Raw genomic sequence first — 15,947 nt, 5'->3', positions numbered from 1 at the left:
CAAAAGTGTTCTAGGGCTTCTGGGAAATAAAATACTTCTTACTGTAGAGAGGGAAATTACAGGGTGCAAGAGAATGATTGACAAGGGTGGGAGACTCAGAATCTTCCTGAGCCTGGTTGAGTCAGAACTCCTAGGAAGACTACCGTCACTCTGGAGCTGCAAGTTGAAGGAGAAAGGTGGGTGGATGAGATATCCCGGAACTCCATCCATAAAACAACTGGCCTAGAGGATTTACTAGCTGTGGTGAGAGAATATCTCCAGTCTTCCTGATGGACAGCTGGACTCTCCCTTTCTGGGACATCTGAGGACATCAGCTTGACTCCTTGTACCTGACTCACCAAGGACTCTGTGAGAAATATGGTTACCTGCTGGACTTGCCTTTAGGAATTTATGTAATTAGTTAAGGTAGTTAAATAGTGGGTTTAATTAGAGGGTAAAGCAGTCAGATTTCCCTTCTCCCATTTTCCTTCCTCCCTTCATCCCTTCTCTGTTAATAAATTAACTACTATTTATATGTGCTATTTTTCCTTTGTATTACCTTTCTCCCCCTTTCCAAAATACAAATTTAACAGTTGGCTGAGATAGTTAGGTTAAAAAAACTATTTTTTAATATTTATATAGAAAATGTGTATAGGAAAGTCAATTGGAGACTAGAAGGTTCTATTTGAACTCAGAGAGTAAAATAGTCCACAAGGAAGGGGCCAGTGGAATTCTGAGGCTTTAGCTAGACTGGGAGGGACATTTAATCATTAAATACCCTCTGCCACATGATCTAGGAGGCCATATTGGATTTTTTCAAAAAATTTTAAAGAATTATTTTCCATTTTGTTGATAAGTTATTCATAGTGGATTATAACAACTCAAATTCACTTGGATATACTTTATTGTCTATGAATGTAAACATGTCTGGAGACATGGTAATATACTTTTTGTGGTATTATGGGAGTGTGTTTTGAATATCTCATATATTGTCTTTGTACTTTTCCTTAATGTATGTTATGTGGGCTTAGATTATAAGTGGATGAAACCTTTTATGGAAATTATGATGCGTACTGTCCTGTCTCATAACCCTCATAACCCATATGTATCTGTCTTTCTGTTCTGTATAAGTGTAGACTACTGTTCTTTCATATTGTCAAATGGTTTAAAGCAATAATGATTTGGTTAACCAAGGATTCAGAGCTCAAACTAATGGTAATACATATGAAACAACAATTGGACCAGATGGAACTATATATGAAGAAGAAAAAGTTTGTGAATACAGAATATGGCTGTGGGGAAAAAGTAATACTAAATACTGGTATAAATGGAAATTTGAATAGGTTACAACAAGAAGAGGTTGGAGGGATAGTTACTCTATTTCCATTAAGAGATCTCCCTGTAGTCTCAAGGGATGAAATATTCTAAGTCAAGAAACACAAAAGATTCACCCCAGAGAATTTGGAATTCGTAAAGAAAAGAACCCCAGGCTTTGTGGACAAACCCAGTTGGGTAATTATGGAGATGAAGAGGGCTATTGATTTATTTGACCCTGATTATAATGACTTTGTCCTCTTAATGAAAGAGCTATTAAAAAATGGGAATATAATAAGTTTATAGAGGAAATTAGACAGGATCCCTTGTTACCATCATGGCTCGAAGACACTGACATAAACAACAAAGTTCAGTATGACACAATGAAGGAATGTAGACAAGCAATAATAGAGGTCATGGGTAGGCATACAAAAAGACCAAATACTTGGTCAAAATTTGAAGGAATAAAACAAAAACCCACTGAATCAACTGCATCATTCCTGAACTGAATCACAGAAGCAGCTGAGATATACCTGAATATGGATGTCCTTAAAGAAGGGACAATATCACATATAAAAAGAGTCTTTGTAAAAAATGCCATTCCCAAAATAAAATTATTCTTTAAAAACAATTATCCCGATTGGGAGGAAATGGAGCTGGAAGACATTAGATGAAAGGCACCATACTTGATCACAGATAATTACGAAAAATATGAGGATAGATACCCTGTAGTGGAAGATCTTAAAAGAAAACTAAGGGAAGCAGAAATTAAAGCCAAAGAAAGCGAGATAAAAGAGGTTAAGTTGGTGACTACATTAAGATCAATGAAACCTAATAATTATTATTATTATAAGTCAAGAGATTGAAGAACAGGTTCCCAACATTGTTTCCTCTGCAATACGGTTGGACATTTTGTAAAAGAATGCTGGTATAGAGTCAGTTTGCAAGGCAAATGAATAAGTATGTAGGATATAACAGGAATAATAATTGAAATAACTGTAATAATAACTATGATAATAGCAATAATGTTTGGAATAATAACTACTCAAGGAAAAATAATGGAAATGTGTGTCAAAATGCCTATTGCTTAGGACCACGAGCACCAGACCTCAATACGTAGTACTGGGTTAAGTCTGGAGCAAGGCTTAAATATAGTCAGATGGTTAAGGGTGATCAGAGCAAAGGAGCATGATCCTTATGAAGGCTTCCCCAATGTACTTTTGTAATTAAATCAAGGGATAATGAATTGAGAGTGAACAAAAGTGAGTGTAATGGTAATAAGATTAATGAAGATATAGATGAATTGATTGAATCAAATAATAATATAATTAGTAGTAATAATTATAGGGATAAAGAAAATTATAATATAAAATTAGCAAATTTTAATGAATGTAAAATAAGGAGAAATAGTGAATAATGTAATTGGATAATGATAATGAGATTGTAAATGAGAACAATGATTCCAAGGTAAAAAGTATAAGGACAAAGGATAGTAGTAAAAAAGCTGATGATGGAGTTAAAGATGCAAAATCCTGGGAATATCATGTAGTTCAAGCAGATGTAAACTTGGATGGACAGGAAATGACTGAGCTTTTTTCTGATATTACTGTGCTAGCACCAATATTATAAACATTTCAACCTCCAAACAGTACAGAACCATATGTATCTGTCACTATAGGTGATCTGATTTGTGATCTTTTGGTTGATACTGGAGCCAGTAAATCAGTTTTTCAGTCTTCCCAAGAATTGTAGGGTACAATGGAAGAAATAGGAGCTACTGGAAAACCAGAGAGAGTAGCAAAATCACAACCTAAAATGATTACTTTAGGTCCTTTATCTGTGGAGCATGCATTTCTTTGTATGCCAGATTGTCCCATGAATCTTCTAGGTAGGGATTTATTATGTAAATTATGAGTAACAATCCAGTATACTGATACTGGTGATATCTCATTATGTCTACCAGAAGAATCTCTGAAAGATTTTCCATTGCTGTTCTTAGATTCAGTCAGTACAGAGGATGACTTGGATTCAATCTATGACTTGGATTCAATCTATCCTATACTTAAGGATATTCCAGAAGATTTATGGTCAAAGTCTTGCATAAATGTAGGTCTAAATCAGCTACTCCTGTAAGGAGGAGGAAAAAGGTAGGACCAATTCCTCGTGTACCTCAATATCCCTTAACTAAAGAAGCAGGGTAGAAGCCCAATCATTGAATCCCTAATCAAACAAGGGATCATAATACCTTGTTTCTTGCAATATAATACACCTATACCTCCAATTAAAAAAAGCTAGATCAAAATGGCAAAGTCATATATAGATTCATACAGGATTTAAGAGTGGTAAATGATCATGTGGTTAAGACACATCCTATTGTACCAAGTCCAGGTGATATAATTTCTTCTATTCTGAGTCAGGCAAGATATTTTACCACGGTAGATTTATGCTCAATGTTTTTCTCAATACCAATTCACAAGGATTCGCAAAAGATCTTTGCTTTTACCTGGGAAAAAACCTAGAGGACAAGGACTCATTTGCTTCATGGATTCACCAATTTCCTGAGCCAAATCTCACAAATTTTAAATAGAGATCTAAAGACCATAATATTCAAGGAAAGTAAAATAGTGTATTTTGTTGATGATATCCTCCTTGCATCTCCAAGTGCTAAAGTATGTCTCAGAGATAGCAAGATTCTTTTGATAGGATTATATAAATGTGGGCATAAAATCTTCAAGGCAAAATTACAGTGGGTTTTGCCTAGAGTGCAATATCTTGGATTTGTGTTATCAGAGGCTTCTAGAAGTATCACACAGAAAAGAATAGCAGACATCCAGAAATTGAGTGCTCCTAAGAACAAAAAGCAACTCAGAGTGGTTCTTGGAACAAGTTTCTCTAGGCAATGGATACCTGGATATAGTGAATTAACAGTGTTTAACAGACTTAATCAGGAATACAGAACCAGAACCTCTGAAACTAAAACCTTAACATCTATAAGCCTTAATTCCTAATATATGGAACATTATGGAATTTTTTTCCATGTGACCCTATATGTGAATTAACTGTAGCTTAGCTGACATCTACTCCTTGTTTTTGTTTATATTGTTATAGTCACCATTTGTATTTTTTCTAGTTTCTAATATTGTTCCTCATTTAATATATTTTCTCATTGTTTTCTCAACTTTTCATATAACACTGAAGACATTTAAGTAAGGAAATCACATTAGTGGAGCTGTATGAATAATAGACTGAAGAAAGGAGAAACTAGAGGGAGAGATACAGGTTCAAAGAGTATTATGAGTCCAGTCAAGAAGGGATATATAACAAGAGAAGGGATTTTTTAAACTTTTTTTCCCCACATTAATTTTTTAAAAGAATTTTTTTTATGTTTACTTGATTCATGTTCTCTCCCTCCTCTCTTCCCTCCCCCCTCCTGGAGCTGACAAGGAATTCCATTGGGCTTATACATGTTATTACTCAAAACTTATTTCCATATTATTCATATTTTAATAGAGTAATCTTTTAAAACCACAACCCCAAATCATATATCCATATAACAAAGTGATAAATCACATGCTTTTCTTCTGCATTTCTACTCCCATATTTCTTTCTCTAGATATGGGTAGCATTCTTTTTCAGATGTTCCATGGGATTGTTCTTGATCATTGCATTGCTATTAGTAGTAGCAGAGTCTATTATATTTTAACATCCCACAATGTTTCAGTTCCTGTGTACAATATTCTCCTGGTTCTGCTCATTTCATTCTACATCAAGTTCATAGATGTCTTTCCACTTCATACAGAAATCAAGCGGTTTATCATTCCTTATAGCACAATAGTATTCCATCACCAACATATGCCACAATTTGTTCAACTATTGCCACCACAAAAAGCATAGCTATAAATATTTTTGTACGAACATTTTTATCACTTTGGGGTACAAACTCAGTAGTGGTATAGCTGTATCAAAGGTCATGCAACCTTTTAAAGCCCTTTGGCCATAATTCCAAATTGTCTTCCAGAATGATTAGATCAATTCACAAGTCCACCAGTAATGTCCCAATTTTGTCACATCCTCTCCAACATTTATTATTTTTCTTTACTTTCATATTGGCAAATTTGCTAGGTGTGAGGTAGTACCTCACACCTTAGAGTTGTTTTGATTTGTGTTTCTCTAATAAGATTTAGAACACTTTTAATGTGTTTATTGATAGGTTTGATTTATTTCTGAAAACTTCCTATCCATAGTCCTTGACCATTTGTCAAATGGGGAATGGCTTGATTTCTTGTAAATTTAACTTAGCTTATATATTTGAGAAATTAGATTTTTGTCAGAGAATTTTGTTATAAAATTTTTCTTCAGTTTGTTGCATCCCTTCTAATTTTGATTGCATTGGTTTTGTTTGTATAAAACATTTTTAATTTAACATAATTAAAACTATTCATTCTACATCTTTTACATATTTACATTTTATATTTGCATTTTACAATAATGTTTTCTATCTCTTGCTTGGTCTTAAATTCCTTCCTTTTCCATATATTGGCAGGTATACTATCCTATGTTAACCTAATTTAGTTATAATTTTACTCTTTATATTTGTCAATTGTACATTTTGAATTTTTCTTGGTATAGGGTGTGAGATGTTGACCTATTCCTAATTTTTCTCATACTGTTTTTCAATTTTCCAAGCAGTTTTTGTCCAAAAACGAATTCTTATCCCAAAGGCTAGGATCTTTGGGTTTATTGAACACTAGTTTGCTGAGGTCATTTACCCCTAGTCTATTCCATTGATCTACCCTTCTATCTCTTAACCAATACCACATTGTTTTGATGATCATTGATTTATAGTACAATTTAAGATCTGGTACTTCTAGGCCTCCATCCTTCCCATTTTTCCCCCATTAGTTCCCTTGATATTCTTGATCTTTTCTTCTTCCAGATGAACTTTGTTATATTTTTTCTAATTCTATAAAAAAAAGTTTTTTGACAGTTTGATAGGTATGGCACTGAATAAATAAGTTAGTTTAGATAGTATAGTCATTTTTGTTATATTAGCTAGTCCTACCCATGAGGAATTAGTGTTTTTCCAGTTGTTTATATCTAGTTTTATTTGTGTGAAAAGTGTTTTGTAGTTGTGTTCATATAGTTCCTGAGTTGTCTTGGCAGACACATTCCCAAATATTTTATATTATTTTAAATGGAGTTTTTATTTCTAACTCTTGCTTTTGATTCTTGTTGGAAATATATAGAAATGCTGATAATTTATGTGGATTTATTGGATATCCTGCAACTTTGATAAAGTTATTATTTCCACTATCTTTTTAAGAAGGAGGGATATTGTGAATAGAAAGAAAGGAATGGATGCACAGCCTATTTTGGAAGTGGAATCAATAGGACTTGACACAAAATTTGAGTTGAGATGTGATTATTATGGAGATAATACCCAAACCAAGAAGTGATAAAGCAATAGACTAATATTGCTAAAGAATATTGATGTAAACATTTTATGTAAATCTTAGCAGACAGGTACCTATAAGAAGTGACACATTTTGATTTTGTTGCATTTATGTTAAAAATATAAAGATGACAATATTAAGGAAGCAACATAAGTATTCTTATTACCAAAAAGAGAACAAAAATCTCATGACTGAATCAAAAGAAACAGAAAAGCCTTTGAAAAAAATACAGTGCTGAATTATGTTAAAAAGCAGAGGAGTTGGTGACACCTTTTTAAATATGACCAAAGCTATATAACTAGAACAAAACAAATCAACAGCAATAAGTAGTAGTATTAGCAGCAGCAGCAGCAGCAGCAGCAGCAGCAGCAGCAGCAGCAGCAGAAGCAACAGTAAGGGCTTTGTTGTAGGAGTAATAGTAGCCAAAGTATGCAAACCTAAGTTCAGAGATAAGGCAAGAATGGTCCAATTCTCCAGTTCTATGCAAAAAAAAAAAAAAAAAAGTTTAGTAAAGCAAACTAGATTAGCAAGACCCAGAATAAATATAAAACAGAAATCTCAATATCTGATAAATTCTGAGTTTACCCGATCCTCCTAGATCTTATTAAAGCAATAAAATATCTTATACTGCCCTTGAAAGCAAAATAGAAATACAAGTCAGTTGATTGGTGAAATCAGAATTATTTTAGTGACTATTTTAAAAAAGACTTTGTCTAAACAATCAACAACACAATAAGTCAAATTCTATCAAAGTTTATATTTTTTAATTGCTGAAGGGTCCATTTTCATATTGATAATTAAACAATTTGCTCTCCTGAGGCAGTAAAAACCGAATTCAGCTTAACAATGGGTCTATCAAACCACTAGTTAATCAGCTCTTTTATATCGGATTTTCCCTTTTTCATCCCATTAATCTGCTTCCCCATTTTTCTAACCAGTTACAAATGGTTTTGATAATTGCTGCTTTAAAATATAGTTTAAGATCTGGAAGTACTATTCATTCTTCACTCCTTTCTTATTTCCTTTGATACTATATATATTTTTACTACCCCAAATAATTTTTAAAATGATCTTGAGAGGCTAGAACAATGGGACAAATCTAACAAAAGAGAATTTCATGTGAAGTTAAATCTTACATTTGGTTAAAAATGAATTTTATAAGTTAAAGATGAAGAAGGTGTGGCGAGATAAAAGCTCCTTTGAAAAACATCTGAAAGTTTTAGTGGTCTGAAAAATCCACATAGGACAATGTTGTGACATGGCTGCAAAGCAAAATCTAATCTTAGGTTTAATCTGTACCTTTCTGATCTCTATGACCAGATCAAACCTAGAGCACTCTTTTTGTTTCTCAGTGCCATATTTTAATGTAGTAAGTATGTGTCTCATGGCTTACTTTCCTGGAGTCAGTCTGCTATATCTACTGCTTAGGATTTTAAAACAGATAGATTGTTATTGAGACATTTTTTTAAAAATATTGCCTTCGAGTCCTTCTTTATTACTTCTCCCATCCACTTCCAAAGAATCAGCCCTTATAATAAAGAAAAAAATGTTTAAAGAATAAATTTCTACTAAAATAATTTATAGTTTTACAATATATGATATTATATTCAATGTTTCAAACCTACAAACTTCCACTTTTGCAAAGGAGTAAAGATATCTTTTTATGGGTCTTTATTGTGGCCTGTGCAAATACATTGAAATAGGAGATAGAGTGATGAATTTGGGGAGTCAACAGTAGTCATGAACACATAATAGGAGTAATTTTTAAAAAGCTATAAATATTGGTTTGAGCCAGATATGGAGAGTATTAATGCCACACTCAGGAGATTATAGTTTTTCCAAGACACAGTAGTGGTCTGGGAAAAGTGATAAAGAAGGGAATGACATTGTTCAGATCCATTCGTTATGAAAATTATTATGGCAGTTATGAATGATACATTGGAATGGGGAAGAAACTGAAATCGGGAAGCCCCATTAGGAGACCATAGTCAAAGAGAAAAACAATGAGGACTTGAACTAGGGTGATAACCAGGTGAATGGAGCTGCTACTGAAGATATACCAAGATTTGGCACATGGTTAGATTTAAGGGATGAGAAAGAAGAAAGAGTCTAGGATAACTTGGAGAAAACTTGATCACTTGTCTAAATTCTATCACCTACCTCTGAATAAATTGACATTAATGTAGCAATAACATCTCATATTCAAGGATCCCCAAATTCCTTATTTCTGGTGGAACCAACACCCTTTCAGTCATCCACGTATGCAGCTCCAGAATCCACATATAGATCATCTCATTTTCATTATAATATCTAAATTTGGAGTTTATATATATATATATATATATATATATATATATATATATATGTATATGTATATATATATATACTTATATGTGTGTGTACTTAATATCAATATCCATATTCATTCAAGTTACATATAGATCTGGTCCTAATGAATGATTCTCCCATATATTATGTGGTCCTTTTCATCAACCAAAAAAGATGTTCTATAAATCCCCAGAGGAATCTAGCATATATCTCTATATATCAAGCAATATATTATTATTTCAGATACATTCATTAATTATTTGAAATAACTCTAATAAAAGTTGCCCCCAAAAGTTCCAAATAAAACTTACATGATAAAATTATATTCAATTGATTCTACCTATAATTATAAAAACTTTAAATATAAAATTACAGAACTCAAAATTACACAAATTATAAAACAACTTTGACTATTTCGTGTGGGCCATTTCATAAAGGTTAAAAGAGATAATGCATCAAAACCTTATTTGCTTATAATTTATACAACTTCATATTACATTTATTTTATAATATTTGATGTCTATAAAAATCCTTTAATGAATTAAATTATAATCAGGAAGATGTTTAACATACCATAATAGTCACATATAAACTTAATTTCAACATTGGACTTTAAAAAATATTAATATTAATAATATTTGGCTCAAAACAAAGACAAAAATAAATCTGTATCTGCATAATTTATTTCTACATTTTGACTTAAAGTCAGAATCAAGTGAAAATGCTCATACAAATATTTGGAAGGAAAAGATAGGAGAATTTTATAAACATCTTTGATGAAAGATTTAAATTCTTTTTAAAAATTTAGCCCCCTAGACTTCCGGTTAAGATGGCGGCTTAGAGAAAGCTAAAGCTCAGATCTCCTGAAAACCCTTCCCGACCGATCTCAAACGATAAGCTCCTAAGGCGCCGAAATTCAAAACGATCAACAGCACAGACTCTGGGAACCCTCCTCCTGGACCTGGACCCGGATCAAAAGGTACAGCTCCCCTTAAAAGCCAGAACCCGAGATCCCTCGGACCTCAGGGGTAGGAGCGCAGAGTCCAAGGCTCCCGGAAGCCGCAGCCCGGCCGGGCTCAGAGAGCAGAACCCTCAGGGCCTTCTACAGTCCCGGTGAAAGTTACTGCCTGGGGCTTCCGCTGCAGAGAGCTGGTCAAAACAACAGCAACCCTCAGGGCGGGCAAGACAGCCTCACGGGCTGGATCCTGCTATCCAAGTCTCAGTGAAAGTCCTTGCCCTAGAGCTTGGGAAAGCTGCAGCCCATCCCCCCGCAGGCTGACGAAACAGCCTCACGGCCAGCGATTCTGAAGGCAACTTCCGGAAAGCGAGCCGGGGGGAGAGTGTGGCCTCGTGGTCCGACCCTTCCATTCCAGTTCTAGTGAGGCATATTCAGTTTAACCCAGGGAAAGCTCATAGAACCATCTGCCCAGGACTAAAGCCTCTGAACACCAGACAGAGACAAGAAAAACTAATCCTCCACATTCAGAAATGGCAAACTCCACAGAAGCACAGAAGCCCCAAAATACCAAGAAAAATAAGAAGAAAGGGGCGACTTTGGACACATTCTATGGAGCCAAAATACAAAATACAGAGCAGACAGAAGATAATATAAAAGAAAATGCTCCAAAACCTTCCAAAGGAAATGGAAACTCTCCACAAACCTATGAAGAATTTGAATCAGAAATGACCAAAAAGATGGAAGCCTTCTGGGAGGAAAAGTTGGAAATAATGCAAAAGAAATTCACGCATCTACAAAACCAGTTTGACCAAACTGTAAAAGAAAACCAGGCTTTAAAGGCCAGAATCAGGCAGCTGGAAGACAACGATCGTGTAAAAGAGCAAGAATTAATAAAGCAAAGCCAAAATACCAAGAAATTAGAAGAGAACATAAAATATCTCACCAACAAGGTGATAGATCTGGAAAATAGGGGGAGAAGGGATAATTTAAGAATAATTGGACTCCCAGAAAAGCCAGAAATCACCAAACTGGACATGGTGATACAAGATATAATCAAAGAAAATTGCCCAGAGATTCTAGAACAAGGGGGCAATACAGCCACTGACAGAGCTCACAGAACACCTTCTACACTAAACCCCCAAAAGACAACTCCCAGGAATGTAATTGCCAAATTCCAAAGCTATCAAACAAAAATTTAGCCCCCTAATAATCAAGGAAAATGAAATTATTTATGATAAAAAATATTTGCTTTTCTACAGGCTCATGAGAAGTGCCATATTAATTGATAAATGTACATAAAGTTCAGTTGCATATATTATTTCACCTAAAATAATGTTTTAATGTAAACTAACCTCTGTAAGAAAAAAAGATCTTTTCAGACATGAAACCACACTCATGGCGGTTTGGAAACAATTTGATGACAAGTTGAGAAACTTCAATAATAAACTGTGCTTAATCAAAAGCTTATGAAGTTTGATGTAATCACTGAACAAACACTCAAATCATTATACTTATTATCATGAATTTCAAATCAGTTCAGAAACTAATCTATAATCATCTATCTATAAAACTTCAAATGTACATATCTTTACCATTACAGAGGATATGTGTGTGTGTGTGTGTGTGTGTGTATGTACAGAAAGATATACATGTATATATGTAACATAATTGGGTAATTATTATCACTTAAAAGAATCAATAATTTTTATACAAACATATTAGGCCATTGTCTCACAAAGCTCTAAATTAACAACATTGGTCTAGAGCTATAGCTACATGCTTCATATCAGTACACTTATATCATTTTTATAGAGTAATATGTTGGTCAATATATAGAACAATAGAAGATATAAATCCATACCTTTGAACAGCTTCAGATCATATATACATATCAGCTCTATCCATATATATAACTATCGATGCCTATATATCTTTCTTTATGGGAATCATCTATATAGAGATGACCAGTGAACCTATGGAGGTGTCTGAGCTCATCTAGAGAGACAGAGAGTAGATAGGAAAAAAAAGTTTAATAAGAGGCTTAGAGGACACTTATTATTAGAGGATTGGGCATGAATGATGATCCAACAAAGGACTCTGAGAAGGAATGATGAGATAGGGAGGAAAAGAATCAGAAGAAAGTAGATTTGCAGCCAAGGAGAACAACCAGGAAGAGGAGGTGATCAAAAGTAGCCCAAAAAAAAAAAAAGCAAAGAAATGAAAAGGGAATGAGGACTGAGAACTGCTGGATTTGGGAAGGAAAAAATCATTTATAACCTTCCAACGAGCAGTTTCTGCTAGTGATACAATCAGAAACCAAATAGTAAAAGGAATTGCAAGAAGTGAGTAGTTGAAAGGTAGCCAAAGTAGTAAATGTTGATACTTTTTTTCTAGAAGTTTGGCAATGAAAGGGGACAACACTGTTACTCTAAGATTTGTGCCTGGCTTAGTGGCATGAGCTAAGAAGGAGAAAGTGAAGATTAGAGAAGAGCTCACATAAGGTACAAGGGAGGAAATTCTTAGAATTTTATATTTAAACTAATTATTCTTCCTAAATGATAAGCTCTAATGATAATGTACTCAGCAAAGGAAGGGCGACAATATTGGCACCATGTGACAAAGCCCCAAGAATCCAATCCTATTGTAGTTCTAAATTGAAAACTCTATAAAAACCACTGGGTGGGGACCTGGCCCAATTAAATATCTTAAAAGAAAAAAATTAGCACAGAAGAAAACTGGGAATGTGTATAGATGAAGAGCCACTATAAAGACAGAGAATGAAAATAAGTGAGAAAGAAGGAATTATCAATAAAAAATCTTCTGAAAAGACAGGAGGAGATAGACTTGGGTATAAAGTAGATTATATATATATATATATATATATATACATATATATTTAGAGAGAGAGAGAGAGAAGAAGAAGAGAGCGCGAGAACGAGAGAGAGAGAGAGAGAGAGAGAGAGAGAGAGAGAGAGAGTTTCTTAGGCTCATATATACTTATGATATTTTCTGATAATTTTGTCACCTAAGTATGGGGTCTTAAATGAATAAATTTGATACATACTGGGTTTCAGTTTATCTATAAAACGGGTATAATAAAATTATGGAATAGGCTTAGATCACTTATTGAGAGCCCTTCTACCTCTAAGACTGATTATTCTATAAGTCATCTTAATAGTTCTTGCTTTAATTCCTTTCATGGTATTTATAATACAAACCATGAACTTTCCTTATACTATTACAAGTTTATAATTTGACCTTGGGTAGAAATATTGAAAATTTTAAAGATTTTCTTTGTTTATTCCTCATTTTCTAGAGAAATAGCCCTATAAATTATCAAAAGATACCTTTTTTAATAGCCCTACCATGCCACTTATTCATTATGTGTATGTTGCCTCTCCCGAAAGAATATAAGCTCCATGAGGGAGAGAATTATTTCATTTTTATCTTTCTGATCTCAGGGCAAAGTCTGTTGATCCATTGATGTAAAAAAGCTTCTACTAATAGCTACTTGATCAGTGATTTCCAAATATTCCTCTTGCATCCATATGCTAAAATATTGAAAAACAAGTGATTTGTTGTTTAAGAGAAAGAAATGGTTTTATTCTGATTCTAGAAAGAAAATTCTTTGTAGAGTTTTTTTCAAGAATAGGCAATTGTATGACATTAGCCAAAGAGGCCTAAGTGAGGTCATTGAAATTGTGAAGTGGAGGGAGGGAAGATGTTAACATGGTAACAACTTTCAACTCAAGAATCAACAACTCTTTCCCAGGGTCCCTCTAACATCCAGATTCAGCTCAGGGATAATGCTACTGACTCATGGGTCTCCCATTTGACCTGAACAGAAGAAAACCATTCAATATTCCTACTTATGTGGCTGACTAAATGTTTGGAATAGAGTACATTAAAAACTTCAATTTTTTAAAAAAGTATTTGTTGATTCTAACTAAATCTTTTTAAAAAATGTATTGCAGACACTAGTTAGCTTTAATTTAGGACTGATATTTACCAGAAGTGGGAATTCAAGGTGGACAATTCATTTTAATTTTGGTGAAAATCATCATTTAAATGTCAGAAAACGGCATATTTAACATTTGAGGTAATTAAGGGACTTTAATTTAATAATAAATCTCTCTGTCTTTATCTATTTACACTCTTTCCTCTGTCCTGGTCTGGCACTTTCCTTCCTGAATCAACTACCACTAATTGCTTCTTTTTGAAGTGTAAATATGGTTTAATTCTTCTTACAGGCCAGGTAGCACGTTTACTATTTAATTGGTAATTACCTTTTCCATGAATTACTTCCTTTTAGGGGCTGCTCTCAAGGGAGAAAAGAATTTGTTTACACTTTGCCTCTGCAGAAATCAATCTCCATCTAATTCCAAGGTAAATGCCTCCATGACACCCACAGCATGCCTGGCTTAGCTGTGATTTGCTGCGTCATCTTGGGAGAAACCCCTTTATGAGAATCTTGTTTTTTCTCCTCTTTAAAACACGAAAATAAATAATCTTGTAGGAAAATAATGCTGATTATATAAAAGATTCCATAATAATTCAGTGAAATTTTCACTTACTTTGGGAAAAAAAGGTTCTGTTTATCATGTAGTACAGTTGGTTGTTTCAGTTCTAAGGACCTACTATGTGTCAGGTACTAAGAATAAAAACAAAATAAAAAACACTCTTGTCCTAATAGTGCCTACATTCTACTGGAAATTTTCAACATTTTCACAGATAGGTAAGTCCAAAATAATTCAGGGAGAGATAGAGAACTGAGAACCAAAGAAATGAAGAAAAGTTTCCTGAAGGAAGGGCTACTTCTTCAATACATTAGAGGTCTGTGATTTGTCATTTCCTCTGCCACAGCCCACTGTGATCAATTCATTCAATAAACAAGGATTTATTAAGTCCCTACAATGGGTCCCCCACCTGGATCACTTCTTTGTACTGGTGGAACTGCTTACACAGCTCAATGAAACTATGAGCTATGCCATAAGGGTTACCCAAGGTAAACAGGTCATAATGGAGAGTTCTGACAAAAGGTGATCTGCTGGAAAAGAATATGGCAAACCACTCCAATATCTTTGCCAAGAAAACCTCATGACTGGAGGAATTCCATGTGAAATGGAAAGATCTCTAGGAATTGATGCAGAATGAAAGGAGCAGAACCAGGAGAATATTGTACACAGAGACTGAAACACTGTGGCACAATTGAATGTAATGGACTTCTCTACTAGCAGCAATGCAATGACCCAGGACAATTCTGAGGGACTTATGAGAAAGAATGCTATCCACATCCAGAGAAAGAACTGTGGCAGGAAAAACACAGAAGCAAAATATATGATTGATCCAGTGGTTCAATGAGGATATGATTGGGGATGTAGACTCTAAATGATCACTCTATTGTAAACATTAATAATATGGAAATAGGTTTTGAACAATGATACATATATAACCCAGTGAAATTTCTTGCCAACTCCAGGAGAGGGGAGGAAAGGGGGAACATCAAGAACATGAATCATGTAACCATGGAAAAGTATTCTAAATTAATAAATTAAAAAAAAAGACAACCTGATGGATTGTGTTATGGTCCACAGCATCCCAAAAAGTTATACATGACTGAACAACTGAACAACAACAGTAACAATTGGTGTAGCTCTGTACTAAGCACTAGGAATAAAATGATAAATTATAAAAACAGTCCCTGTGCTCCAGCAGCTTCCACTCCACCTGAAAAGAAGAAATCTAGGAATGGCATAGATAGTTGAAAATTCCTTCATTGACCCATTGATCTATCTTTTGTACAAGTTTTTTCCAACTTACTAATGTCTTTCTGAAAATAACAAAATAATATTCCAGACAAGGGTAGAGTACAATAGGACTATGACTAAAAGGAAACCAGTTCTGAAAACCAATTT

Source organism: Monodelphis domestica, chromosome 3 (genome assembly GCF_027887165.1).
Source record: "Monodelphis domestica isolate mMonDom1 chromosome 3, mMonDom1.pri, whole genome shotgun sequence".
Lineage (NCBI taxonomy): Eukaryota > Metazoa > Chordata > Mammalia > Didelphimorphia > Didelphidae > Monodelphis > Monodelphis domestica.
Note: the sequence above shows the minus strand (reverse complement) of the source record.